Source organism: Mustela nivalis (assembly GCF_964662115.1).
Source record: "Mustela nivalis genome assembly, chromosome: 1".
NCBI lineage: Eukaryota > Metazoa > Chordata > Mammalia > Carnivora > Mustelidae > Mustela > Mustela nivalis.
In genome coordinates this window covers 108,464,691-108,492,491 of record NC_139020.1, presented here as the reverse complement: position 1 = coordinate 108,492,491, position 27,801 = coordinate 108,464,691, and the positions used below count along the sequence as shown (strand labels likewise).

General features: G+C 38.4%; 1 long non-coding RNA gene across 1 annotated transcript in view; it reads right to left on the bottom strand.

The window, feature by feature from the left end:
• Positions 1-1,204: 1,204 nt before the first annotated feature.
• LOC309846163 overlaps positions 1,205-27,801 on the bottom strand; it is an 80,001-nt gene continuing 53,404 nt past the window's right edge. The window contains exon 3 of the long non-coding RNA XR_014301754.1: positions 1,205-1,282. This is a non-coding gene — a long non-coding RNA (uncharacterized lncRNA). The remainder of the gene's footprint in view (positions 1,283-27,801) is intronic.

The following is a 27,801-nucleotide window of genomic DNA, read 5'->3' as shown; positions in this document are numbered from 1 at the left end:
AATTGCACTACTGGATATTTACCCCAAAGATACATATATAGTGAAAAGAAGGGCCTTATATACCCCAGTGTTCATAGCAGCAATGGCCACAATCACCACTGTGACTTCACAATCACCAAACTGTGGAAAGAGCCAACCCTTCAACAGACGAATGGATAAAGAAGATATGGTCCATATAAGCAATGAAGTATTATGTCTCCATCAGAAAAGATGAATACCCAGCTTTTGTATCAACATGGAGGGGACTGGAAGAGATTATGCTGAGTGAAGTTAAGCCAAGCAGAGAGAGTCAATTATCATATGGTTTCGCTTATTTGTGGAGCATAGGGAATAACATGGAGGACATTAGGAGAAGGAAAGGAAAAGTGAATTGGGGGGAATCAGAGTGGGAGACAAACCATGAGAGACTGTGGATTCTGAGAAACAAACTGAGGATTTTGGAAGGCAGGGGGTGGGAGGTTAGGTGAGCCTAGTGGTGGATACTGAGGAAAGCACATATTGCAAGGAGCACTGGGTGTGTGCATAAACAATGAATCTCAGAACACTGAAAAAATAAAATAAAATTCAAAAAAATAAAAATGTGTAAATGTAAAAAAAAAAAGGATGGAAGAACAGTTAAGAATCATGGAGAATACATTGAGATGCTCAAACATAAATCTAAAAGGAGTTACAGAAGAAAGCAATGGGGAAAAAATCAAATAAAATATCAGAGGGGTTTCCTGACTTAAAAAATAAAATAAAATAAATCCTTAGAATAAAAAAAAAACTCTAAATAATCTACACCACAGTACATATTAATGAATCGGCAGAACCATAAGAACTAAAAGAAAGGCCGAGTAACTACAAATAATAACAATTATACTGATAGCAGATTGCACGTTAGCATGAATAGATTTCAAAAAATAATAGGATACTGTATTAAAAATACTGCTGAAAAATAACTAACAATTCACAAATTTTTTGTCAAAAGTAAGAGTAAACTATATAAAGTAATATGGAGTATAATCAGAAAGTACTGATAAGTATAAAAAGGACAGTGTGAAATAATGGTAACATATACACTATTTTTTTAGTATCTACAGCAACATACATATATTACTTTTGTGTACATTTTGATGAGAAAGAAGGAGAAATAACATATATCTATGCTTATTTTTCCTAAAAGATACATGGAAAGGATAAATCAGAAAATAATAAAATTGCTTACCTATTAGGATAATGTGACACTTCCATGAGTACATTTTGTTGGCAGTGTTTTAACACGTGAGCTCTTGTTAACCATCTACAAATTCAAAACACAAAATTAAATCAATAAGAGTGGGAAAGAAAACAGGATAATATAAAAACAGAACATAAGTGTGTATGAATAACACTAAACTAAAAAACACCCTAACTAAGGGTGAGGGAAGAGCTATTCAAGTATCTTTTGATACTAGACTTTTTTCTAAAGAGGAAAAAAAAAGAACAAGAGAAAATCTTAAAAAATTGTTTTTGTTTTTGTTTTTGTTTTTTTTTCATAACATTGTGAGTATAGCAATATTGACATAATTTCTGTGTTTTGCAGGATTAAACAGAAGAGTAAATGACATTGACACTGTTGGGAGCTAGAGCTCCTACTGGGGGGAAGGAAATATAAATATTGAGTGGGGAAGGCAAGAAAGGACTTTGTCGGGGTGGAACGGAATTGGAGGAACCAGTTAAAACTCATGGTTTCATATTTCATAGATCTAATCACTGGAGGACCTTAAGACTCCCATAGTGGGGGAACCCGGGTGGCTCAGTCAGCTTAGCATCTGCTTCGGCTCAGGTCAAGATCTCAGGGTCCTCGGATCAAGCCCCACACACATCTGGCGCTCTGAACAGCAGGGAGTCTGCTTCTCCCTCTGCCCTCCACCTGCTTGTGCTCTCTTTTTCTCTCTCTCAAATAAATAAATGAAATCTTTAAGGGAAAAAAAAAATCCCCCGTAGCAATGAACACACATACTATCAGATCCTGGTTTCTAAAGAAATTATGAAAGAGACCAGTGCTGTTGGGAAATTGTTAATTCAAGAACTAGGCAGAGAAGGTACAAAATAAATATGAAATACCGTGTGTCAGAAAGTAAAAAGTGTCTAAAAAATATGGAGCCATATACTAATACATAGAAGTCTGCTTGAAAGAGCTCTCATTTTAAAATCTAGGGAAATTTGTGTGGCAAAATTAATAAGAAGGGGTGCCTGGGACTCAGTTAGTTATGTGCCCAACTTTTGATTTTGGCTCAGGTCATGATCTCATGGGTCGTAAGATTAAGCCCTGTGTGTGGAGCCTGGCTGGGAATCTCTCCATTTCCCTCTGCCCCTTCCCCGTCCCTTTAAAAAAAATTTTTTTTTAATTTTTTTAAGGAAAAAACTGGAGAAACCAAACATTTTCAACAAGTGATCAAAATGAACATTACCAATGAAAATAGACATCATGTGCCTCTGGGTGTGGTGCCCCAGGAAAGACACAGTATCATTTGTGAAGTAAATGAGTCAGAAGAAATATCTTCATCTTTTCATGAGGCTACCTCTGAAAAATCCACACTGAGGAACAATTTTTACAATAGCAGGCTGGTATTTTTCAAAATTCTTAATGATATTAAAAACAAGAAACACCTGAAGATTAGCTCTTGATTCAAGGAAAATCAAGACATGACCCCCTAAAGGCAATGCATGAACACACATTGGATCCTGAACCGGCAGAAAACAACAGTGATACAGGACATCATAGGACAATTGCTAACTCTGGGATATGACCTGTAGATAAAAGTTTTGTATCAATGTTAAATTTCCTCAAGGCATTGATGAAATAAGGGAAATCCTTTAGTGATAGGCTCATTTATTATGCCTTTTCCTCCATGTATTGTAGAATCCAAGTTCAGACAGAATATTAAATATTCATTTTTCCCTTCTCATCACTATCTAGTCTGTGTGATAAAGCCTGGTAGGGCCAACATTTCACATTCCCCTAACATACCCCTCAACTAATTGAGGTTTCGCTTCATTCTTCATGCATATGCCGGGTGGAGAGTGATGATGCCAGGCTCTTAGCAGTCTGAAGCCTGTCTGAACCCAGTTCCAGTTCCCCTTCATGGAGACCCAGATCCTGATTGTATTTGTGGGAACCAAAGCTGTATTGAATTGAGCACACAACCTAATTAGCAGAGTTTGAACCTTAGAAACTTTCATTATGTTATAATCCCACATCATCTTTTGAAGCTCAAAAAAAAAAAAAGTAGCTCTGTTCATTAATTTATTGCAATAAGTGCATCATCTCTGCCTTTGAATACTCTGAGGCTAATGATATGCCCAAAGGTGTGATGCCAAGAATGACTCATAGTAGTTTTCTTTCTAGGGAGATTACTCTGTATGCACACACATGCCACCATGAATGAATTTTTCTCCACCTGTGTGACTGCCTCTTTCAGTAGTGTGTGTGTACATATGCACACTGGTGCTTGTAGGTGTAGGTTCATGCCTCTGTGCAGGTGTGTAGACACCATTGTGTGGGTAAATGCCTCTGTATTGCTATGCTCCTGTGTGTGCACAAATTCCACTTACACATTGCTGAGCATAGAGTAGACAGACAATGCATCTGTTAATGATCTCTCAGTTGCAAGTGGTACCAAACCAAACTAAGGTTTGGTCTAAGCCAAAAGGAAATGTATTGGCTCATTGAACTGAATTGTCCGTGGTTAGCTTTAAATTCCCACTAGGGAAAGGAGGAAGTGGGGAACAACATCCAAGTGCTGCTCTTCAGCTCCCAGAGAAGCTGCTGAGCAGGGATGCCCTGGAGTCCCTGACCTAGGGTCCTTTCTTTGGCCAGCTTATCTGGGGCTTCCACTGAGCTCCCACAAGGCACTCTCGTTTTTTGAGTTTTAGTTTGTTTGCTTCCAGGCAACTCCTGGGGCAAATACTAGGTCCAAAAATCGTTAACAAGTCACAGTATTTGAATCCAGAAACTGGACTGGGAATTTCCATTTTCCAGCAACTGGTGTCTCTCTGTCCCCTCGCCCTCAGTTTGTGCTCTGTGTCTTGATCAGTCAAAGGCCAATTTAAAACAATGGCCACCCAGAGCATCAAACTTCAAGTCCTAATTCAATCTCCTGCCATGTTTCTTGGATCACTGCCTTTGCTCACGTTAAGTGTAGATTGGGAAGGGGAGGGGGATCTGTTTTTGCAATACTGTAAGATTCTGGAATACCTCAGTATTCATTTATCTTAGCTTTCAGGCCATAGGTAGGATTTTCTTAGTGAGACTTTATTGTCATTCTCTCTTTGTTTCTCTTTCTTATTATTTTTTAATATTGTGTTTATTGTTGATTCATATGCAGTTGTAAGAAATAATACGGATATCCCTCAGACACTTTTCCCATCTCCCCCAGTGGTAACATTTTGCAAAATTATAGTGTAATATCACAACCAGGACATTGATATTGATACAGCCTACCAGTCTTTCCAGATTGCCTCTCTTTAACTTGTGATTAATACTTGTGATTACTTGCAATGTGTGTGTGTGTGTGTGTGAGAGAGAGAGAGAGAGAGGGAGAGAAAGTGAGAGGGAGAGAGAGATGCTCAACATCATATGCTATAGAGGAAACACAAATTAAAGCAAAATATCACCACACATCAATTGCATGACCAAAATTCATAACACTGACAACACAAAATGCTGGTAAGGACGTAAGCAATGGGAACTCATACTAAACAATATAGATAGCATATCTCATTCTATGGCGTCAACATTTTACCACTGCAACAAGTCACCACTGAGGTGTGGCAACTTTTCTTCCATGTAGGTCCCCTCGCCTTTCCCACTTTTAAAAAATATCATTGTCCTGGAGCTCCTGGGTTGGCTCAGTCAGTGTGACTCTTGATTTCAGCTCAGGTCATGATCTCAGGGTCCTGAGATCCAGACCTGATTCTGGCTCTGTGCTCTGATTCTGCTTGAGATTCTCTCTCTCTGTCCCTCTCCCACTTCTCTCTCAAAAAGAAATTTTTAAAAATATATTAGAATAAAAAATAAATTTAAAAAATCAAAAAATTTAAAAAATCAAGGTAACTATAAAAAAATAGAAATAAATAAATAAATAACATCATTCTGGGTACTACATATTAGAATTTTTGTTCAACCAGTTATGATTTATAAAACTCATGACAAGATAGTCTACTGTATGTACCCCTATTTCTACTCTTTTTAGAGGTGACAGTTCTTCTGTATAGCACTTGAAAAATATTATGTCTCTTCCTTCTGACCTCTGTGGCTTCATATGAGAAATTATCTTCATTCCAACTAGTGTTCCTCAGTAAGTAAGGCATCATTTCTCTCTGGCTGCATTCAAGATTTTGGATGCATTTTGAAAACTAAAAATTTTGTCTTTAGCTTTCAGAAGTTTAATTATACTGTATCTTGGCATTGATGTGGGGGAGATTTATCCTGTTTGTGATTTCCGCAGGTTCTTGATTTTTCTAGGTTTCTATTTTTGCCAAATTTGGGAAGTTCTCAGCTATCACTTCTTGGACTGTTCTTCATCCTCATTCTATTTTCCTCTACTCTGGAAATCCAATAATGTGAGTTGTGGTTCCTTTGCTATTGTCATACAAGTCCCTGAGGTTCTGTGTTGTATTGGGTTGTCTTTTTCAGTCAATTTCCTTTCCGTTGTTCAGATTGGGAGAATTCTATCTGTCCTCAAGTTCATGGATTCTATTCTTCATCACCTCCCTGCTTCTATGGACTCCAGCCAATAAGGTTTTGTTGTTGTTGTTTAATACCCAATATTATATTTTTAGTTCTGTAATTTTCATTTGGCTCCTTTCTATAAATTCCACTTCTTTGCTGAAGTTTTCTGTTTTTTCATTTGTTTCAAGAAAATTTGTAATTGGTTGTCAGGTCATTTTTATTTAAATGCTTTAAAATCTTTGTCATAAAATTCCAATGTTTGATTCATGTCAGAGGTGATATCAATTGTCTTTCTCATTCAAGTTGTGATTATTCTTAATCCTAAGTATGATGAGGGATTTTCTGTTGTATTCTAGACACTGTGTCAATTATGGTAGGTGACTCTGTATTCTATTTAAATCTTTTAATTTTATTACTCTGCTTAGATTAAGCATGCAGGTAGATCCTGGTCTACTTTCTTGGTCTGGTTCCAGTGATAGTTTAATTCCCATATTATTTTCAGTATCATTTTGTCTGGTTGGTTTATGTGAGTCTATTGGCGTTCCCATGATCCTTGTTGGTACTGCCTGAAGTGGTAGAAAATTTTCACCAGGCTGGGCCACCAAGTATCTCATGGTGGAAAAGGGTAGTCTCAAGTGTGTTGGCATAAAGAGGCTTCCAGACTAAGCACTTGTTTTGGTAGGATCCCCCTACTCATGCTATCCTAGCTCTTCTACTGTCTCTGGGCAGGAAGAGAATCTCGGGCTCTTAGTGTCTGGGCAGGAAAGGGGAATCTCAAGCTTCCCAGGCCATCTTCTTTTGGATTGGTCTTTCCTCCTGGTTCTACCCATCCATTCTGATGTCCCTGGGCAGGGGAAGAAATTCTTAAGCCCAGCTAGGAAGAATTCCAAGTCAATCCACATTTGCTGGTGTTGTTCAGTTCACTTTATGTTGTCAGTCTTGGAAAGAAGCCTATGTGGGATGTCTTTTGTTGCTAGACTAGAAGTCAGGAAATTCTCGGCATCCTGGCATCCTTTTTCTGTCTGGTGGGAGATTGGAATCTTGACATTGTGTTTGTTTGTTTTTTCCCCTCCAGTGCTATGACCCTAAACTTGTTTGTCTTTTGCTTGTCACCTTTAAGAGATGTCTTTTTGGTTGCCTCTTACATTGTTTACATGGGCTTTGCTTGTGTTTAGCAAGGAGGAACAGAATCTAGGCTATCTTATCCAGGACTCATTCTCTTTTCACCAGTAGACCAACTTTAATCTTGGTTGATTTCTTTCTTACAGGGCTTTGCTGAAGGTCACAAGAAACAGCTAGTAGATCCTAACATCATGAAAAGTGTTGCATATTTCCCAGAACATAAAGGATCTTTCTCTGCTTTTCATCCAACTCAGACAGTTCTACAGTTTTTAGTCAGTCACTTTCAACATCTCACTTCCTGGATCAATTTCTATATTCTTTAAGACTATGATTATAGGTAGGATAAACTAACTGAAACTTATGAAGAATATTAGTGTAAAAAGAGGGGTTACTCACAGAATTGGGGGGAAAGGGAGTGGCAGGTGAAACAATCAGGTTTGATAGGTCAACAACAGACAACCCCAGAAGTCTTACTGGGAGAAATTTCCTGAGCGTCTCATCAGCCTTGCCACTCTGAAATGAATGGACAGGAAACTTTTCTTTTTCCTAGCTTTGGGTACTACTATTAGGACTCAAATCACAGAGGAAAGAGTCCTTTGCCTACTTTTGTCACAGACCCATCCCTTGGCCAAAAGAAGGGAGCTCTTTGATTAACAGACTTACCATGGCAGTGCATGATGAAAGAGAGACAATTCTCTAGAAGAATTTCATCAGGCTCTATCAGCCTCTTCTACTTGCTAACTAGCTCTCTAATTTATAGTCTTATCTTGGTCTGTACCAACCTTACGTTAAATCTCGCATTTGTATTTTCTTACCTGAAATAAGTTTTTGAACTAATCATTCTTGTCGAGATTCTTTACCTTCCAAGTGATAGAAATCCAACTCAAACTAGCACAAGCAAAGAAAAGGCATTAACTTACGTAACTGGAGGGTTCAAAGGAAAACCTCAGCCTCACTGGATCTAGGGCTTCAAAAGAAGTGACTTTCAGGACCCAGACTCTCCCTCTCTCCAACTCTCACCCTTCCTTGACTCTTCTTTAAGTGTAGGGTAAGATTTGGCTCCCTATCACAAGTTCTCATCACAAGAGCTTCATGACTTGGTACTTCTCCAGCATATGTGCCTTTGATTTTAGATACTAACAACTCAAACTCCGTATATTCCCCAAAAGACTCTGAGCCTTGAATCCTTGGCTTGAATCTGGGAAAATTCCCTTTCCTCAATGCACATTTAGATTATTAGTTACTCTGCATGCAATTTATGCAACTCAAACTCCCTATATTCCCCCAAAGACTCCGAGCCTTGAATCCTTGGCTTGAATCTGGGAAAATTCCCTTTCCTCAATGCACATTTAGATTATTAGTTACTCTGCGTGCAATTTATGCAATGTCTTAATCTGTCCTTATGTATTATTCTAAGAATACAATAACAATAAAAATTAACCTGTAAGTGCTTCTGGTACCAGACTGTCAAGGTTTGAATTCCTTGAACTACTGGTTACACAATCTTGGGCAAATTATATAACCTCTCTGTACCTCAAGTTCCTCACCCCTAAAATCGAAGCAATAATATGATCTATCTTGTGGAGTTGTTTGAAGTCTTTAATCGAATTAATCCATGTGTTTAGAACTGTGCTTAGTACCTAGAAAGTATTCAGTAAATATTAATTATTCTTATTGTTATTTTTGAGACCACCTATGTGCTGAACACTTAACTTGGGTCTATCTCATGTAATCCTCATAACAATCCTGTGAATTGGAAATACCATTACCTACATTGTAGGTATTAGGATATGGAGGTTTGAGATTAAATAACTTGCTCAAGGTCACAGAGCTAGTAAATGATAGAGTCAAAAATGGTGCATATCTTCCCTGGGACACCCTCATGACCATTGATATCTCAGTAGTACCTGAAAGGGCAAAACTAAATATGATCAGAGAAAGACAATTGTCTAAATGAAATTACCGCAGTCAGAGTTTGCTACATCTTGTTTGTGAACTGGTCTCCGTGCATATGGGTCTTTTTCAGTGCCTCTGAGCATGTCTTCTAACTCATATACTTTAAGGTCCATTTCACCAATTCAGCCTGAGCAGCAAAAGCACAAATCATCCATCTCTTCCCCAGCCTCAGGGATAAAGCCTCAGTGTATGTTTTAAATACAGCTGTTTTAAGTTAGCCACATCCTGGGTAAATCACCTTTACAGACAACCTACGACTTTCCCAAGAAAGCAACAGCTTTAAGAAACCAGCATTAAAGGATTAAAACCAGCATTTTTCTTAAAACAGTTTCATAATGCAGGCCTCTTTGTTGGGATTCCATTTTTGTGGAGACTGAATGAATTTTAACAGTCCCTGACCCTTCTAAATCCCTTGATCCCATGGGATGCTTTATGGGCCAACAAAGGGGTACATACACAGTTATAAATATACAGAATAAAAGATAATTCTTTTATCTTTTGGTATTTGGCATTTTGGTGTTTGGCACCACAGTATAATAAGTAGCTAAATTTTTCACTTTCTACTTTCTATGTCACTGTCATTTGAGGCCAGACTATATTGTGGAGAGTTGCTTGCCCAAATGTATACTCCTTGATCACACAGAAGGGAACCATTGGTAAGCTGGTCACTGATGGCTTCAAGAGAGCAAATCATGAGGTGGTAGAAAGAACCCAGGGTGCAGGGTTAAAACTTTGGCTCTAGCAAATATTTAAATTACCTGTTATTTCTGAGGCCTCATTCCTCTTGAAGGGGTCATGTAGGTGGGAGGGTGTTACATAATCCCTAAGGCATCTTTCCAGCCAACAATCTACTCACACAGAACTCACAACTTCTTTCAGTCAACACACAATGCAAAGGAAGACTTCAAAGATCCAGAGGTTCCTGCCATATTCGTGTGTTAAGAGCCATACAAAAGTAGAAACTGTGTTTCAGAAATGAGAATAACCCCTTCTTGTCTTCTACCAGTGGGTCATTTAATTTTTATTTTATTTAATTTTTTTAAATTTTTTTTGTTTTATTTAACATGTTTGTTTCAGTGAAAGTTTTGCCCATAGCTGTTAACACTTTCTCTCTTGGGCCACACAGGAGAATCATTAAAGGATTTGCAGAAGGTGATCAGATTCTAGAAGTGAGGCCACAGAATATGTAAAAAACAACAACAAAAAGTACCCCCTCTTACATATGCCATCTTATTATCATCTCTGATGATTTTCCTTTTTATTGCCTTGTGTCTAGACAAAACAAAACTGCTGGAGTTTTATGAAATGATTTCCAATCCCAAAATCTTTTGTGCATGTGTTACAGCCCAGAGGAGATACTTTCCACTCTAACGATTTAGACACGGAGAGGTGGGGTACCAGTGCAAACACCAGCAAGCACTTGGATGCTGAAGTGTACCTACATCATGTGCTGGCAACACAAACAATAATAAGCCCAGGACCTCGAAAGATGCTGTGTATTGAACATTTTTGGATCCACTTACTGATTCCCACGGAATACTTTTTTACTTAGCCTGTACCGTGTTCTCAGACACTCCCCAATCCTAATGGGCCTAGAGAGCTTAGAGGAAGGATGATAGATGTAATGTCAAGCCACTAATTTAGCAATGCTTCAAGAAGGAAGCAACATTTCAGAAATTATTCCCCTTGGGGGTGGGAACAAACCTCAAGATGCCATTGGAAGAGTTAAAGCATGAGTAAGGGTAAAAAATCTCAGGCACTTAGGACTGTGTATCTTTAAAATTTACATGACATTGAAGTGTTTCAGAGGTTCTGCAATCATTTTGATAGTAGCCCAAGACCATGTAGCCCCAAAGGAGTAGGTGTGAACATGAATAAAAACTAAAAATCCCACCCTGATCTAGGACTATGCATTCAAGCTGTTCATCTATCAGAGAATGTTTCAACCATTCCAGCTGGCTTTGCCTGGGTCCCTACCATGACAAACACCCAGACTAGGTTCTGTCATGGAGAGTCCAACATGATTCTTGACCTCAAGGAGCTTATAAATGAGCAGGGGATTTAGCATATGCATATAAATAATTATGATTCAAAGGAAAATGATGTAATCACAGAAAGTTCGTAGGGGAGAGAGATTACTTCAACTGGAAAGAGACTTGAAACTCTATTCATTCATCTACTTAACATCTACTGAGGCCTCTTTATTGGGCCCAGCTCTCTGCTGAAAAGGAGTCACACCCAAATGAGGGAGAGAGAGAGAGAGAGAACAGCAGGAATACCTCTGGTTTTTACAGGGATGGAAACAGGCATGAAACACCCTGGCTTGCCCTCCTCTGATTCCTTTGGGGTCCTACTTCCCTGCTGCCTTGTGATTTGCTCCTGGGAGTTACTTTTTAATAACTGGCTTTCACATGAATTCTTGCCTCAGGGTCTGCTTTGGGAACCCCAACCTAAGTGAGGAACACAACAAAATTTTCAGAACGAAGAAGAGGGAATGTGAGAGGACACCGGAAGGAAGGCAGCACACGGTGGTGGGGAGGCCTTGGAACTGGGGATGGGGGATGCTATCTCACAGCTCCTTGGTAACCTGGGGAGAGGACCTCCTATTTTGGCTTTAGTGTCCACACACAACACTTTGAATTTGGTCCAGAGTAACTAAATACCAGGTAAAACTTCATTTGAAAAAAAAAAAAAAGAAAGAAAGAAAAGAAAAAAGGTTTGGTTAGGGCAAACAGATATTTTTGAAAGACCGTATTATATACACACAACCACAGGTCTCAGTAATGCACATGTTAAATCTCTCACTCTGTTATCAATTCTTATAGCATTCTCCACCCACTTGGCCTTGACAGAAAGAGCCATACCTGTGTCCTCAGAAAAAGAAACAAAATTAAGCTACCTGGATTTCAAAACCTTTCTCTGCCTTAAATAAGGGTCTTTCTCATTCCAGTACTTCTCCGCTTCCTCTCTGGGCTCAATGAAGAAGCGTGAGTTTTTATACCAGTTTTTTGGGGTGGTAAGGAGGCAGTTGAGAGAGTTGACTAATAGCCATAAAACAAAAATTGCATTCCCTGGGCAGCTTCCACTACAGGAAAAGCCTAATGGAAAATATCTTTAATCTTAGAACTTTTACAAAAGAAACTGGTAAATCTTTTAGTGAAGACTTAAAAACATTGTTGTGATGTTTCTGTTACACAATCTTTCAATTTCCCTGGTTTGACAGATGATTCATTCCCCTTTCCCTGTTTTTCTCTGCTGGGCTTTTGACTTAAAGAATTCCCTGCATAACTATTCCCTACAACTCAGGCCAGGAAAACTTTCCTAGATACTTTCCCAAGAAAGAGCCAGCTCTGCCTCTTATATCTACTCGCTGGATATTTGCAACAGTCCTGACACACAGACCGGATCATCAGCCTTACTGGACCACACTTTGCTCTCTGAGTCCTCCCAGGCTATGTAGATTTCCAGACCCCGGAGGAGCAGAGAGCTTACCAATAATCCCTGCCTACTGACAGACCATGAAATTAAACCTTGTTGTCATTGATCTAGAATTTCAGCATGCTCCAGATGAACCACTGATCTATCCCCAATTACAACTCAACTGAGCTTTTGCCTTGGTTTCCTCAAATCACTGGTGCCCACACCCTGTGTCTTTGAGCTGCCGCAGGAGTCTACAGAACTCTTGCCAGTTCCCTTTATAGGAGCTTTCTCCAAGGCTCTACACTCTCTGGATCCTGCTTCTCCCCCTGACCTTGGGCAGCACCCTCCTGCCACTGGATTTTCCTTTACTCTTCTCTACCTTCCTACTTAGCCTTCCTTTTCTGGCTCCAGCCCCTGCCTGAGCTTAGTGTGGATATTGGACCCTCGAATGGAGACCACAGCCTGCCCCAGTGTCAAGTTCCCGCAGCAGGCAAGATTCCTTAGCCTCCAACCCACTCAGTCCCAGGCTCCTCCCCTCCAGTACAGTCCTGTGGCTGTGATCCAAGACTACTCAGGAATACGACATCATTTCAGTTATCCTACAAGTAACTTTTTACCGTGGGGACAGGCAATCTAGGGTGACTATGTATTAGTGAAAATGACAAATATTAAAATAGCTACAGCTTAGCAGACAGTTACTCTGTGCCAGCTTCTACTCTAGGTACAATACAGATATTTTCCCATTTGACAGATTAAGAACTGAGGTTTAGAGATATAATGACCTGTTCCGGCATCACTAATAATAACTGACAGAATCAAAACTGAACCCAGATATCTAATTTCAATAGCTATCCTCTTTTTCACTTATGCCATCAAATGTATAAATCCTGATTATTTAAAAGAACATTTTGAGCCTTATAGTCCTTCTTTTCCTCTAGTGATGAATAGCAATTACATAAGTCATTTACTCCTGCAGATGAAAGGGAAAAGTAGACCTGGCCACAGATGAATTCACCGTAATCTTTGCACTTCAAGGCTATGCCGTTGGCAGTTAGATAGTACTAAAGCTGAAAATAAAATCATATTTGTTTGGGAAGATCTTTAGTGCTCTTAGAACTAAAATACCATGTTTGTCGTACAGGATGTTTATCTTTAGTGTAGTGCTTTAAAAATATATATGCAAGCATTGATTAAAAATAGACCTTAGCCAGTGAAGGGCATGGTTAAAAAAACTCTCTAAGGGTACGTTTCTGCTAATGCTAGATAAATTAGATCATCCAGGGTAGCAGAGTTTTATTTGGTCATTTTCCAGAAATATTAATAAACCCTCTGATCACCTGAAAGAGTTCCTTTTCTTCACCTAGGATGAGTATTACACTCTTTTCTTTTTTAAAATTGTATTTTATTTATTTGACAGAGAGAGCACAAGGAGGCAGAGAGGCAGGCGGGGTGGGGGGGGACAGGCTCCCTGCTAGCAGAGAGCCCGATGCAGAGCTCGAGATCATGACCCAAGCCGAAGGCAGAGGCTTAACCCACTGAGCCACCCAGGTGCCCCGAGCATTACACTTTCAAAGAGCAAATCACACTTTGACATAAAATCTAATACCATGGTCCTCTCATGGAGTACTGTTATTATAGGTCTAAATGAATTAACTCTAATCCTCTGTTCTGATCACATCATGCCCCTTCTCCAAAAAGACCCAGGGGCTGTCCGTTTTCTGCAGAATTCCAAAGATTCTGTCATCCTAGTTTTTTCCCAGTAAGACCAACCAATCTTTCTAAACTTCTTCTCCACTTCAGGTACCCTAGACCACAGTTCTTTTCTACACATAATATAGATCCTTCCTAACCTTGCTTATGCTCTCTTAATCAGGCTATCCTCTCCCTACTCTTTACCCCCCTTATGTATGAAAAGCAGACCTGTCCTTCAAGGCACAATTCAAATTCCTTCTTTTTCATGATGTTCCAGCCACATAATCTCTCTACCTCTGAAGCCTCTGTGATACTTGACTTATCTCTTTTCTATATCACAGGTCATGGGCTACCTTGTATTTACTCTTTGACATATACACATCCTCTCTTTCTTTCCTATTAACTCTTTGATTCTGGACATCAAGATTCATTTATTTATCAAACATTTCCTAGATATCTGCCTTGTGCCTTTATCTGGCCTATTACAGACACCAGTAAAACCTTGACATTGGGTCATCAGTTAGAAAAATGAGACATGAAAAAATATTAAGGACCTTGTGTCAGTCCTGACTAGTGGGTTTAACTCAAATGCTGTAGATGGCACTCGTCATTCACAGACCGCCTTACTTCTAGAGAGCCGACTTTCTCCTCTGGTAATGAAAGTCACTTCTCTTAATGACATCCTTGTGGAAACTTTTGGCTCCAGTCAGTAGCCATCTTTGGATCGCAACCCAACTACTAGTTTTAAAGGGTGATTCAACCACTAGCCCCAAGCAGAAATGCCAATGTCACGGTGCCCTTCTCCAATTCAAAAGAGTGGGCGTCATAGAATTCCAGTGCCATTCCAATGCCGAAATTGAGGTGGTGAATGGCAGGCTTTCAACATACACAAGCCAGTCCCCAGAGTCAGTTGTCGCCCAAAAAATTTCAATAGGCGAAGTAGAGGATTGACTTTGGTGACGGTCTGCTTCTTAGTAAATCAACAAATTGTTCTTTCATCTGGGGTGAAAATATGAAAAATAAAGAAAGCACTTAATGTCACAGAAGGTCAAATCCCATAAAGGGCCTGTGTGATACATCGCCCAACCTTGTCATTTTAGCAGATGGAAAAACTGAGGCTCAGACAGAGATTGCTTATGCCAGGTCCCAGTCCCAAAGAAAGCCAGTGGAACTGTTGAGAGCCTCTTACAAACTGACACCCCTAATTCCTAATCTCAGGTCTTTGCAGCAGCCCTTTTGTGCCCTTTTTAATCTGTACCCTCTCTATGTTTTCCCCTCAAAAATAGAACCTTATTTTCATAAAAATTCAGACATTATCGGGTATTTTGTGCTTCAAAATTATCATTTCTCTTAGTCTGGATTTAGTTTCTATATGTTCTTTCCTCTGTTTTCTGAGCAGGAGCAGGACTCATTTATTTTGACCTTAAAATCCAGGTGAAAGTAGAAAGACCATAGAGTTAGTATGTACTACAGCAGCATTCTCTTTTGCTTTACAAAATATTTGCAGAATAAACAATGAGTGAACAGTATGCGCAGTGTTTTCAGCCACAAGTGGCGGTGGGTAGCAAGTCCACTCTGGCTCTTCTCAGCTGCCCCCATTGTGTAGATTTTTGGGCAGAGACCAGAGTTCTAGTACCAGTCCTGCCAGTGAGCCCCCACGCATCTCACACTCTCTCGTTCTCTCTCACTCTCCCTTTCCCTGGACATCAGTTTCCCTCCTCTATAAAATGAAGTTCCTCCCAGTCTTAGCCGATTATGCATTGAGATATGATGCTTTATCAAAATGCCTAAAGAAATTATTTTATTTTCTGTTTTGTTGCATAATTTTCTTCAAGTAAGACTGAGTTCCTTTTCACCAGGGACTTTCAGTGTGTCCCACGGAGCTGAGCTATAATATAGAGAAGCTGCAGAAGTCCTGGACACAAGGGCCAACTCTACTTCCTGCTGGACCAGTGATTTACATAACCTCCCTGGGACTCTACTTCCTTCTGCACAGACATAAGATAATATGTCCTCCTTGCTCCTTGTTCAAGCTTCCTTTTCCTTTATTGAAAATCTACTGTAAACCGGTGTTTTAAGTGTTTTAAGTTGGTGTGAGATTTCTGAGACAATAGCTATCGAAGCAATCTATAAATTATGAAACACCATCAAGATGGAAAAGATTACCAAGATTTTTAATCGCCTCTGACTTAGAACTTCCTACATGTCTCGCAGACATGGATGACTCAAAAGGGGATAAAGCATATGCTAAGATAGTAGAAAAACAAATGCTACCAAAAAGCGGGGAACTGGGAAAGAGATTTATTCTTGATAGTTCAAAAAATACATTAAGGTTGTCATTATGGGGGGAGCTCACCTTCCTTTGACTTTCTGATACTTATTTTATGACCCAAATGTTGTTTTTGTTTTGTTTTGTTTGTTTTCCCCAATTCCAAAAGATGAGAGATTTTAGCTTTGTAATGCTTAGGGCTTCTTAAGGACTTAACCAGCCCTAATGTCCCATAGGTAATGCAATTCACTGTATGGAGCAGCCCATTGGTTCAAAAACAGATCTCCAAGGTTGGGGATCCAGAAGGATCCCCCAGGCTTGGGGGGGAGGGAAGTTGATTTTTATATCAAGATCCAAATCATTAGGCTTGATATTTGTGTCCAGTTTTATACCTAATATTCAGCATCCTGAGAAAATAAACAGACCTGTAACAACAGGGACAAATGGTTCAGCGTGTGAATCCAAGGCCTTTGTACGGTTACAGAATCTACGGAGTCTTTCCCCCTTTGAAAAGCTATGGAGAGTGAATTCAGGAAAAGAGATCACACCATCCTCTGCCACCAGAGGGCCCCATCACCAGGTAATAGGGCAGAAAATTGCCAGCATCTGAGTGAATGACTCAGACTGGGAAGCATCCATCTCCCCACTCGAATGTGGCAGTTGAAGCCTTGAGCACCTCACCCATGCCCTGTGTGTGGTTTGGGTTTTTCTCCCTAATTAATAACAGTAGTAGCCCCCAGATATTGGATGCTACATGACATATATCTTACCTAATCCTAACAACAGTCCTGTGAAGTGGGTAATAATTGCTTTCTCCTTTTACAGGTAAAGTCAAACTGAAACTGATAATGGATAAGCAGTACACCCAAACCACAAAGCCAGAAAGGGACTGAATTAGGAATTGAACTTGAGACGCTCTGATTTCAGAGACCAGATCCATAGCCACGGTGCTGTATTTTTCCTGGATGACAGGAGAAGCTTTTAGTTCATCATCTTGGACCCTGCGGTAAGATTAAAAAAGGTAAGGATGGTGCTAAGTGAGAATCCAGCTTGTAAAATGAACCAGTTTCTAGGGGTAGGTGGGCTTCTCCTTAACAAAGAGAGAGAGGAGCAGAGAAGGGAGAAAGAAAGAGATACGAAGTAGAGGGGACTACTGCTATCCTAAAATGGCTGTGTTGGTCTGTACTTCCAGCATTCCCCAAGCAAAGGGGTCCCAGATCTAGCTATAGCTGTTGCCAACCTAAAATTGCAACAAATCTGGGGAAGCCTATAGAGGAGTGTCCTGGGAAATAAGTCCGTCTAAGGAGTGCCTACAACTGCCTCTGAGCTGGCAAGGAGGCATGGTATCGGTGATCATCAGTGCCTTCCCTTAGACTCATCACCCAGCTCAGTCCCTAGCAACTTGTGCTTAAATCCTGGGGAAAGGAGACCTGCACATAAGACCTAAATGGGGTGTTTTTGCCCATCGTGTCCATAAGGCTTTGGAGTAATAGGTCACACCACTGTGGGACCAGTGGAAGAGACAATGGCATAAAGGTGGGAGACACTGTGTATCTGCGATGATGTCCCCATCATGCAGACATCAGTAGCAGGAAAACCAGTATCAACGGTGGCAGGAGCTGCGGCAGGCAGGCACAAAGTGCTCTTAATGGTAGACAGAATGGCATTCTGATTCCATTGGTAGATGTCAAGGGCCTTAGTCACAGCAGGAAACAAAGCAATGGTCTGAGGTGGGATTAAAAGACCAAGAGAGAACCTCAAGAAAACCCTTGGTTTAACTCTCTGGGCACCATTCATGAAGCTCACCAGTGGCAGAGCAGTGAGGAAACTACCAGAAAAACAGGCACTTTGGCAACCAAGGCTGAGGAGGTGTATCTGTGCATCCATAGGTATACCTCTGGGAACACCTGAAAATAATTGGGGGGACGGTTAGAGAGAGGTAGAGATTCGCTGTTCTCTGTTTTCTTAAATGTCTAGAGGAAGATTAAAGTCATTTAATTTTCATTAAAATTAATTCATCTTCATTAAAATTCATTTCATTCCTCCACCACAATGAGGACCTCCTAGAGAAGGCAAGATTGATAAGGAACATGAACTCTCACTTCCTGAAGGAGGTGAGATCCAAGAGTTATAACCTAACCCCTGAGTAATAGGGAGGTGGCTTTTCTGCCAATAACCCCTATCAGGAGCGGCTTACACAGCTTTCCTGAGGATAGGAAGATGTGTCCTAAAGTAATGGATCGATGGCGTATTTCCAGAAGAATCTTGAGGTTATACTTATTAGGGAAATGGATGCTTGTAGAGAGAATTCCATACTGGGCTACTGTTGTATCAGTTGACTTCTTGGAAACTTCCAGCTCTAAAGTTCTGTGGTTCTAGGAAAAAATTTAAAAGCCAGAAAGGAAGCTACCTGAGAATGAGCTCCTTTCTGAGGTGCCATCTGTATGAGGACAAAATTACCTATTTTCCTGGCTTTCCGGAAATGACAGGAAGGCAAGTGAACCTTCTCTCGTAATAACCTGGTGTTCAAAACTAGATTTCCACTAAAAATGGAAAGACTTTTGGCTCTCGGTACATGTTTTCACAGCCATAATCATGTATGAAGTAGTTTTCCTTTTGCCGTGCAAAGGGAAGGAGCAAAAGGGATCTTCAACTTGTATGGAGCCCCTAAATGTCTACACTCAATGATGCCATGGATTTCTCTCTTATTGTGCTGTCACTGAACCCTATACTCTTATCATTTCCCCCGCCTCAAGAATTGCCCTCTCCCTGGGATCACATCCTCTTTTTTAAGTGTTTCACTGAATTCATAACACTTTCAATGTATTTAACTTCCTAGACACTTTTCTTAATAGGGCACTGAAGATTTTAGAGCATGCCCGGGGGAGGGCTATTTCTGAACCTTGACAAAATGCCCTAGGACTAGGGTGGAATGGGCCATCACTGCTTCCTACTTAATGAAGATTCAGCAGGAAATACAAGACCCAGAAAGCCAACTCCAGTTTAGGGTGGTCTGTTTCTCTCTGAATGTTTTCATAGAGCAACATCTCCCTACCCAAACTCATGCTCTGACTATCCTTGTATATGTCACTTGTGACCTATGTTTCTCTAGGTCCACAAGAGGAATTTCTGGGTTGCAGGATTCGCATAATATTCAATTTCCTGACAGATTGCAGTCCAGAATGGCTCACCAGTTTATACTCCCCCCAGCAGTGCATGAGGATTCTCCCTTTGCCACATCTGTGCCAACAATGTTACCATCTGACTTTCTAATTTTTATCAGTCTGATGGGTGTAAGATGAGTCTCATTGTGGTTTTAATTTATATCCCTCTGACTGCTTGCGATGTTGGGGATCTCTTCATGAGCATGTAGGTAATTTGGGTTTCCCCTTCTGTGAATCGCCTATTCGTATTCTTTGTTAATTCATCTTTTTTTCTTGTTGACTTGCAGGAATTGCCTAATTATTCTAGATATTAATCCCTTGTCAGTTTTAAGTGTTGTAATTATCTTCTCCCAGTCTGTCTCCCATCTGTTATCTTTATCTACAGTGTCCTTCATTGAACAGAAATTCTTAATTTTTATGTAGCTAAATCCGTTTTCCCATTTTAGTTTGGACTTTTTTGGGTACTGCTCAAGAAATCATTTCCCACTCCAAAATCACCAAGGTGTTTTTCAACAATTTCTTAATACTTTAGAATCTATTGTATACCTAGGTGTTTAATACATTCAAAATTTTATCAATCTCCATTTTTCTCCATTTGCTAAGCCACTTAAACCACACAAAATGTTTAAGAAAAAAATCTGTCGTTCCTCCATTGATTTATTATGACAATCTATTACATATAAGGACATCATATAATTTATAATCCAAACTGAGAGAAATTTGAGAGTAAAAGGTGTTATGATGATAATTTTGCTAGACCAATAGGCGTAAATTAGGGCTTTCCCAGACTAATTCAAATAGTTACCTTAATTTTGTAACATATTTTATATGGGACTATCTATGGCCCTTTAATCTATTACATTATTTTATATGTTTGTTATAAGCCACACTGTTTTCTTTTATTATTATCTGGTACTATAGGGTATGGCAAATATTCCTTTTTGCTCTTCTATTCTGAAACTGTCCTTCACTTATGGACTTCTGTTTTTCCGAACATATTTTAGACCCACTATTTCAAGTTCCTCTCCAAAAGTACTTATTAGAATTCCATGCACTATTTATTGAATTGAGGAAAATTTGATGTCTTTAAAATGTTAACTCATCCCATCCATGAATATGGTTTACCTCGACATTTACTCAGACCTTCTTGTATGTCTTTTAGTACAAATAATAATTTCTCCAAAATCATCTTGTATGATTTTTATTAGATTAATGTATTTCTGTTTTAAACTTTTATTGGTCTCCTGTGAAATGACAAATGTATTTTATTATTTCTGGTGAGAATTCTGTTGATTGTTATAAGATCATCTTTTATCCAGAACTAGGGTTCTGTACCAAACAGTGTAAAAGATTGTTAGTTTTGATAAATGGGTATGTCTTCTGAAACATTTTTCTCTTTCAAATATTTATTCTTCATTGTGTTTCTTGTTTTATAAAATTGGTTATATTCTTTAGCATTAAAGTAAACCAGTGGTGGTGACACAAATCTTTCTTGTCTTATATGAAATATACCTAAAACTTCTTCCTTAAATAAGATGTTTGCTGTACATTTCTCATATATAGACTTTAACTAGTTAATCAGATTCTCTTCTATGTATAACTTTGTAAAAAAAATTATATTATCAGAGATGACTGCATGGCTCAGTCTGTTAAGCATCTGCCTTTGGCCCAGATCATGATCTCAGGATCCTGGGATTGAACCTCACATTGGGCTCCCTCCCGAGAAGTGAAGTCTGCTTCTCCCTCTCTCCCCACTGCTTGTGCCTCTCACAGGCCCTCTCCCTCTTTCTCAAATAAATAAATAAAATATTTTTAAAAATTGTATTATAAGTAGGAACTGAATTCTATTCCATAATCTTCTATCTCTATTAAATTAAGCATGTGGTCAATTTCCTTATAAATCAATATATTGATTTTAAAAAGAATTGGGAGGGAGACAAACCATAAAAGACTCTTAATCTCACAAAACAAACTGAGGGTTACTGGGGGGAGGGAGAATAGGAGTAAGGGTGGCTGCGTTATGGACATTGGGGAAGGTCTGAGCTATGGTGAGGGCTATGAATGTGAAAGCCTGATGACACACAGACCTGTACCTGTGGCAAATAATACATTATAAGTTAATTTCTTTTAAAAAAAGTAATGTTGTAATTTGTTGGGGTACCTTGGTGGCTCCATCAGTTAAGCATCTGATCTTATTTCAGCTCAGGTCATGATCTCAAGGTTCCTGAGATTGAGCTCTGGAGTGGGCTCTGTACTCAGCAGATGATTCTCTGAGGATTGAAGGTTCCCTCCTTCTCCCTCTGCTCCTCCCCCTGCTGACACATGATCTCTTTCTCTTTCTCTCTCTCAAATGAATAAATTTAAAAAAAAAAAAAAAGGATTGTTGTAATTTGTGATTTAATAATTACTCTAGGACTTTCATATCTGTTTATAAATAAAATTGACCTATAATTTTCTTTACAAATAACATTTTTATATGCCAAAAAAAATTAATGTTAAACTAGACTTACTAAATGATTTAATGATTTAGGCAACTCGGCTTCTTTTATTCTTCCAAGGCCTAGGATAATCTGTAAAAGAAGATTACTTATTTATTAATTTTTTAAGAAATCACTTACAAATTATTTGAGCCTGAGATTTTGGTAAAGGGTAGAGGTTGAAAGGAGGACTTTTCAATAATCATTTCAGTTTCTATTATGTTCTTTAAAATTGATTTTTTTAATTTTACATTTCCTATTTCTTCTGCTAATTATGGTTTAAAAATTATTTTTATCTGTTCCACCTAGGTTTATCAGTTAATAGATCCTTAATAATATTCACTGTTTTCTAGTCTCCATTATTATATTATTATAAGTCACACCTATGATTATAATTATACATCATTCATTACATCTATAGTAATAGCTTTTATTTTTCATTCTGTATTTTGTGAATATTCATCTTTTTTTTCTTTTTTTATCAGTTTTACCAGGATTACTAGTTACCTATATATCTTATTCATCATTCTGAAGAGCCCAAATCTATTTGTTTATACTCAACTATATATTGTTATTGTTCTTTATTTCATTAATTTTATCTCAACTTTATAATTTTCTTCTTCCTCATTTGTTTGGGATAATGTTATGTTATCACTGTTTTTCTTCTTTAGTGGAAAACTACCTTAATTTTTATTCCTACAGATGTATTTTAAGTGCAAAATTTTTATCTAAGTGTTGTTCACATTTTTTTATGTCTCTGATTCCTTTTATCTATTTGAACAAACAGTTTTCAAGGACCCCAGCTCCAGATATTAATTTACCTTTATTCTACCAGTGTTTTGTCAGTTGTCACTTTATACATTTTGAACATACATTGGTATGTTGGAAGCAAATATGTTTACGATTGTTATATATTCTTGATCTGTTGTTCATGTTATCAGTTTATTACATGTATCTTTTCTCCTGATCATAATTGTTTTCCACTTCTAATTTGTTCAACTTTGAAATTGCTATTCTTACTTACTATCAGATCATGTCTAGTATCTTCTTTATGCCTTTATTTTTAATCTTTCTATGTACTTTTTTAAAACAAAAAGGGTAGCTTGTACTGATCACATAAAGGTGGATATTGTTTTTAATCCCATCTGAAAGAGTCTGTTTGGAGTTGGTGACTATAATCCATTTTTATTTATTATAACTACTACTGTGTTAGAACTTACTTCCAAATAGTTCTTTTGTTTTCTGTTTAGAAAATTTGTCCAATTATTTTCCTTCCAATATACCTTTAGTTGGATATATCAGTTTTTCTGGTTGCTCAAAAATTATGCATTCTATTTTTAATATTCTGGGGTTATTCTTAAAGTATCAAGATATATAACTATATTTTTAAAATAAGCATTTAAAAAGTGAATCAATATCTTATGTAGTTTCTTTAACTGGGCAGGAAATTTAACATGGTCTCATGTATCTTTTATCTCCCTCTGTACCTCCCCACATCTTGTTGGTATCATTGGTAATATAGAGCATAGATTGTTCTATACCTTTTTTATTTTATTTAGAGGGATAATGACTTTATTAAGTTACTTGCTTAGTTATCTCCAATATCCATGATCCCTTTTTTCTGCAGTGACAGAGCCCCTGGCTTTTAGTTCAGCACAAAATCATCCAAAATCAAGACAACACTTCCCAGACTTTTTGTCATGTGACCATGTAATAAAGTTCTGGGTGAGAAAAGATGTGTGCAATTTCTGGAACACATACTTAAAAAGTAAGGACATGACCTTTATTTTCCTCTTCTTTCAACCACCTATTTGAAATATATATGTGATTCTGAAACATTTTGGCCATCAGTGAAAGAAATGCCCTTAAGAAGTTAAGATTAACAAGATATAAACATCCAGGATTTTTTGGCAACTTGGGACAACAAAACTCTCCCACCGACCCTGGGCCACTTACCACTTAATTCTTACTTGAGAGAGATAACTTATCCCTTGTATATTGTTTTCTATGACTCCTGTAACTAATGATCACAACCTTAGTGGGGTCAATAAATCTATTATGATTCAGTTTACGATGTCAGAAGTTCTAAATTCAAGGTTCAGACAGCACTGCATTTCTTCTGGAAGTCCTAGGGATAGATCTGTTTCCCTGCCTTTTCCAGCATCTTGAAGTCACCTGCCTTCCTTGGGCTATGGCCCCTTCCTTGCATCACTCCAATCACTCCTTCACTCATTATGTCTCCTTCTTATAAGGATCCTTATAATTACATTGCATGCACATAATCCATGGTCCTCTCCTTATGTTAACATCTGTAACTTAATCACATCGGCAAACTCTCTTTTACTATGTAATGTAACATATTCATGAATTTTAAGATTAGGCTGGGGGCATCTTTGGAAAGGTCATTATTCTACCTATAACATCTTATTTAAATGACTGTTACTTTGGTCAGTTTTACGCATAGCTAGACCTAAATTCTTATATTACCTTATTTCACAAATTCTATTTGTTTCTTCCTGTTAGTGCTTACTTTTATTATTTTATTGCTTCTTTTCTTGTTGAGGCACTGCTTTCAAGGGTGCTTCCAAAGAGTTCTTTGTTTGGGAAACCCTTTTTTTTTTTTTTAGATTTTATTTATTTATTTGACAGAGATCACAAATAGGCAGAGAGGCAGGCAGAGAGAGGGGGGGGAAGCAGGCTCCCCACTGAGCAGAGAGCCCGATGCAAGGCTCGATCCCAGGACTCTGGGATCACAACCTGAGCTGAAGGCAGAGGATTAACCCACTGAGCCACCCAGGTGCCCCTGAGAAACTCTTTTTAATATGTCATATGCACCCTCTACCTCCTACTTCTTAAAGAAGGGATGCCTAAAGTTTGCTTTCTTAGTCTCAATCACCCCTCCACAGAGCCAATCATCACTGGTATTATTAAGGAAACCTGCCTTGTACATATTTATATTTCAAAGGCCTAAAACAGTATCTAGAACACAGTATTCACTCAGTAAAAGTTTGCTGAAAGAAGCACTGACTTGATCTTTATGCAACAGTACAGCAAAAAGGGGAAAGTCAACAACATAAGGAATATGGCAAGAAAGACATAGAGAAAATGTTCATCTGCCACTCAGTCTTGCATGTCTTGACTTCCAGATATATCCATGTCTATATATAAAGTGGGCTTGATATAAATGTATAAACATATATAATATCAACCATGCATATATCAAATATATGTGTGTCACATATTCTGTAAGGTAGATAGGCATTCTCTTTTCAACTTGACAGGATTTTTCAGTGTTCCTCTTCACTTTTGATTGATAACTTTCTTCAGCAGCTGGTAGTGCTGTGCTGACATTGATGACAAGATCCTTCTAATACTATGGTTAAAGGCACAGACACTGGAGCCACCCAGTCTGGGTTTTAGGTACTGATTTTGTTTTTTAGAAGTGTGTGATCTTAAACAAATTACTCAACATTTCTGTACCTTAGATTCTTCATCTGTAAAATGAGGTGGTGATAATAGAAACTAATTCATAGGATTGAGGAGTGGATTAAGTGAGACTCATGTGTGGAATATGAGAAACAGCACAAAGGATCATAGGGGAAGGGAAGGAAAATTGAATGGGAAAGAATTAGAGAGAAAGAGAAACCATGAGAGACTCTGAACTATAAGTAACAAATAGGATTGCTGGAGGGGACAGGAGTGGGGGGTGAGGTAATTAGGTAACAGGCATTAAGGAGGGCATGTGATATGACAAGCATGGCATGTTATATGCAACTGATGAATTATTGAACTCTACACCTGAAACTAATGATGTACTATATGTTGGCTAATTGAATTTAAATTAAAAAAATTTAAAAATACATAAACATAAAGTACTTACATAGTTTCTAGCAAATAATAAGCTCTGTACATGCTAGCTATTTTTTAAATGGCTTTTATGAAACCTTCAATCAAGATTAAATGAATGAATTAAATCTTCTTATACATCACTGTACAGTTTTTATGAGCAGCACCAAAATGAAATCCATTTCATCTCAAGAGACATAGTCATAGATGGTGATCTGCCATTAAGCCTTCTACATGCTTATAGAAGTGGTCCAGCCCACTTCCGGGGGTGAAGTAAGTGGGGTGGGATAAAGGCAGGATTATAGTAACATTTCCAGTTCTTCTCTTGACTTCTTCCCCTGCAAAAGGATTGCTGGTAAATAATTTTTAGTAAATTTAATTGGGAATAATAGCTGGAAGGAGAGACTGAATTTGGTTTAACTCAAAGCCAGATTATCCAACCCAGATATATTAGGAATAATTTTTTTAAAAAACTGATATGTTGATTCCAAGTCCAGTGACTGTTCAAAACTTACATAAGGAAAGGGTATGAGTGACACATCACAGATAATGTTGCCAGATAGAAGATGCCCACTTACATGAGAATTTAAATTTAACTGGGTGTTAATTTGAATTTGAATTTAAATTTAACTGGATGTTCACTTTGCTTTGTTTTATTTTTGCTTTTGTGTTGAGCTAATCTGACAATGCTATAGGAAACCCTAATCATCTTACCAAATTCCCTCATTTTATGGTAGGTAAACTGAGAAATAAATGATGAAATAAAATCTCCTACATCTAGTGACTGAGATCCAGGACTTAAACTCAGACCTCCCGACTTCTTTAATGAAGCACAGAGAATGTCAGGTGTATTCGGGTAAAAAAAAAAAAAAAAAAAAACAAGTGAAAGGGAAGGAAACATCTCTGGTTTCTACCCCCTGACCCAGTTACATAAAAATATCTCCTAAATTTGTAATCCACCTTTCAAGCCACTTTTGAAGCCCTATACTACATTATCTTTTCATTGTTGTTCCTAAAATCATTAACCCATTAATTAAGATCGCGTGGGTTTGCTCTGGAAAAGCTGATTGAATTGCTTTTGTCTGCTCTACAATAAACGACAACACAGAGGCAGGTTGGCATTAATTACGTGAAAGCCCTATTCATCTCTATTGATGTTAGTTCACATGGAATGTTTTATAACATCAACATTTTATACTGTTTATTCCCTGTTCTTTTTTATCAGAAGCAGCACCATCATAAAACATTGCACCTTTAAATGAACCACATTTCCACGTGCCTGTTTTCAGCTATGGAAATCACATCTCACACATAAACCGATTCTTTTTTTTCCTCTTTGAACAAATCTAAATTTCAATAAAAAGGTATTATTTTTTCTGGTTTCCTTTATGCAGGGAGCGGACATTATCATATTAACAATTTTAGGATAGAAAAACAGGCTCCATTTTCACTGAACCTCTTCCCAAACTGTTCAATTTACCTAAACTCTCAAATGCAACTCACTACATCTCTTTGTTTTTTCACTGAAAACAGTTATTCAGTTCCTTCTTCAGTAGGAAACGCACCATGATTAAGAACAGGGAGAAATTTAAATTAGTCTCCCTTCCCCCTCCATTCCAAGACACTCCATGTTTTCCTTAAAATGCTTATCATAATCAGCACTGCCAGCAAGTTATTTATGCATGTGTCTGCATTGTCTGCTGGAATGGGAGCTTCCTGTGGGCAGGGGCTTGTTGAACCCTAACTAGTATAGTAATAATTTAGCATATCTCCATTTGCAGAGACAAATGATAATGATAACTACCCTTCTTGAGCTTACCACTCTTCAGGCAATGTGCGTGGCAACTTACCTTCAGCGCCTCACTGTTGGTTGCAACCCTCTCAGAAATTCCTGGGTGAAACCAGGCCCCATATACAGAGGGCCTGGAGAGACCAAAGAAAGAGGCAGGACACTCTAGGTTGCTGGGTGGCAGTTTTAACAAGCAAAGGGATCTTACATATGAAGCTAGTTTGAGGCAGAAGCAAAATGAGTGGGTTTCCACATTTACCCACCAAATCTTAGAAGTTCATATAGCCATGTCAGTGGGGTCCCATCAAATATATCATGCAGATGTTTCCAACATTTGGAATGGGACAAGGAAGTGGAACCCACATTCC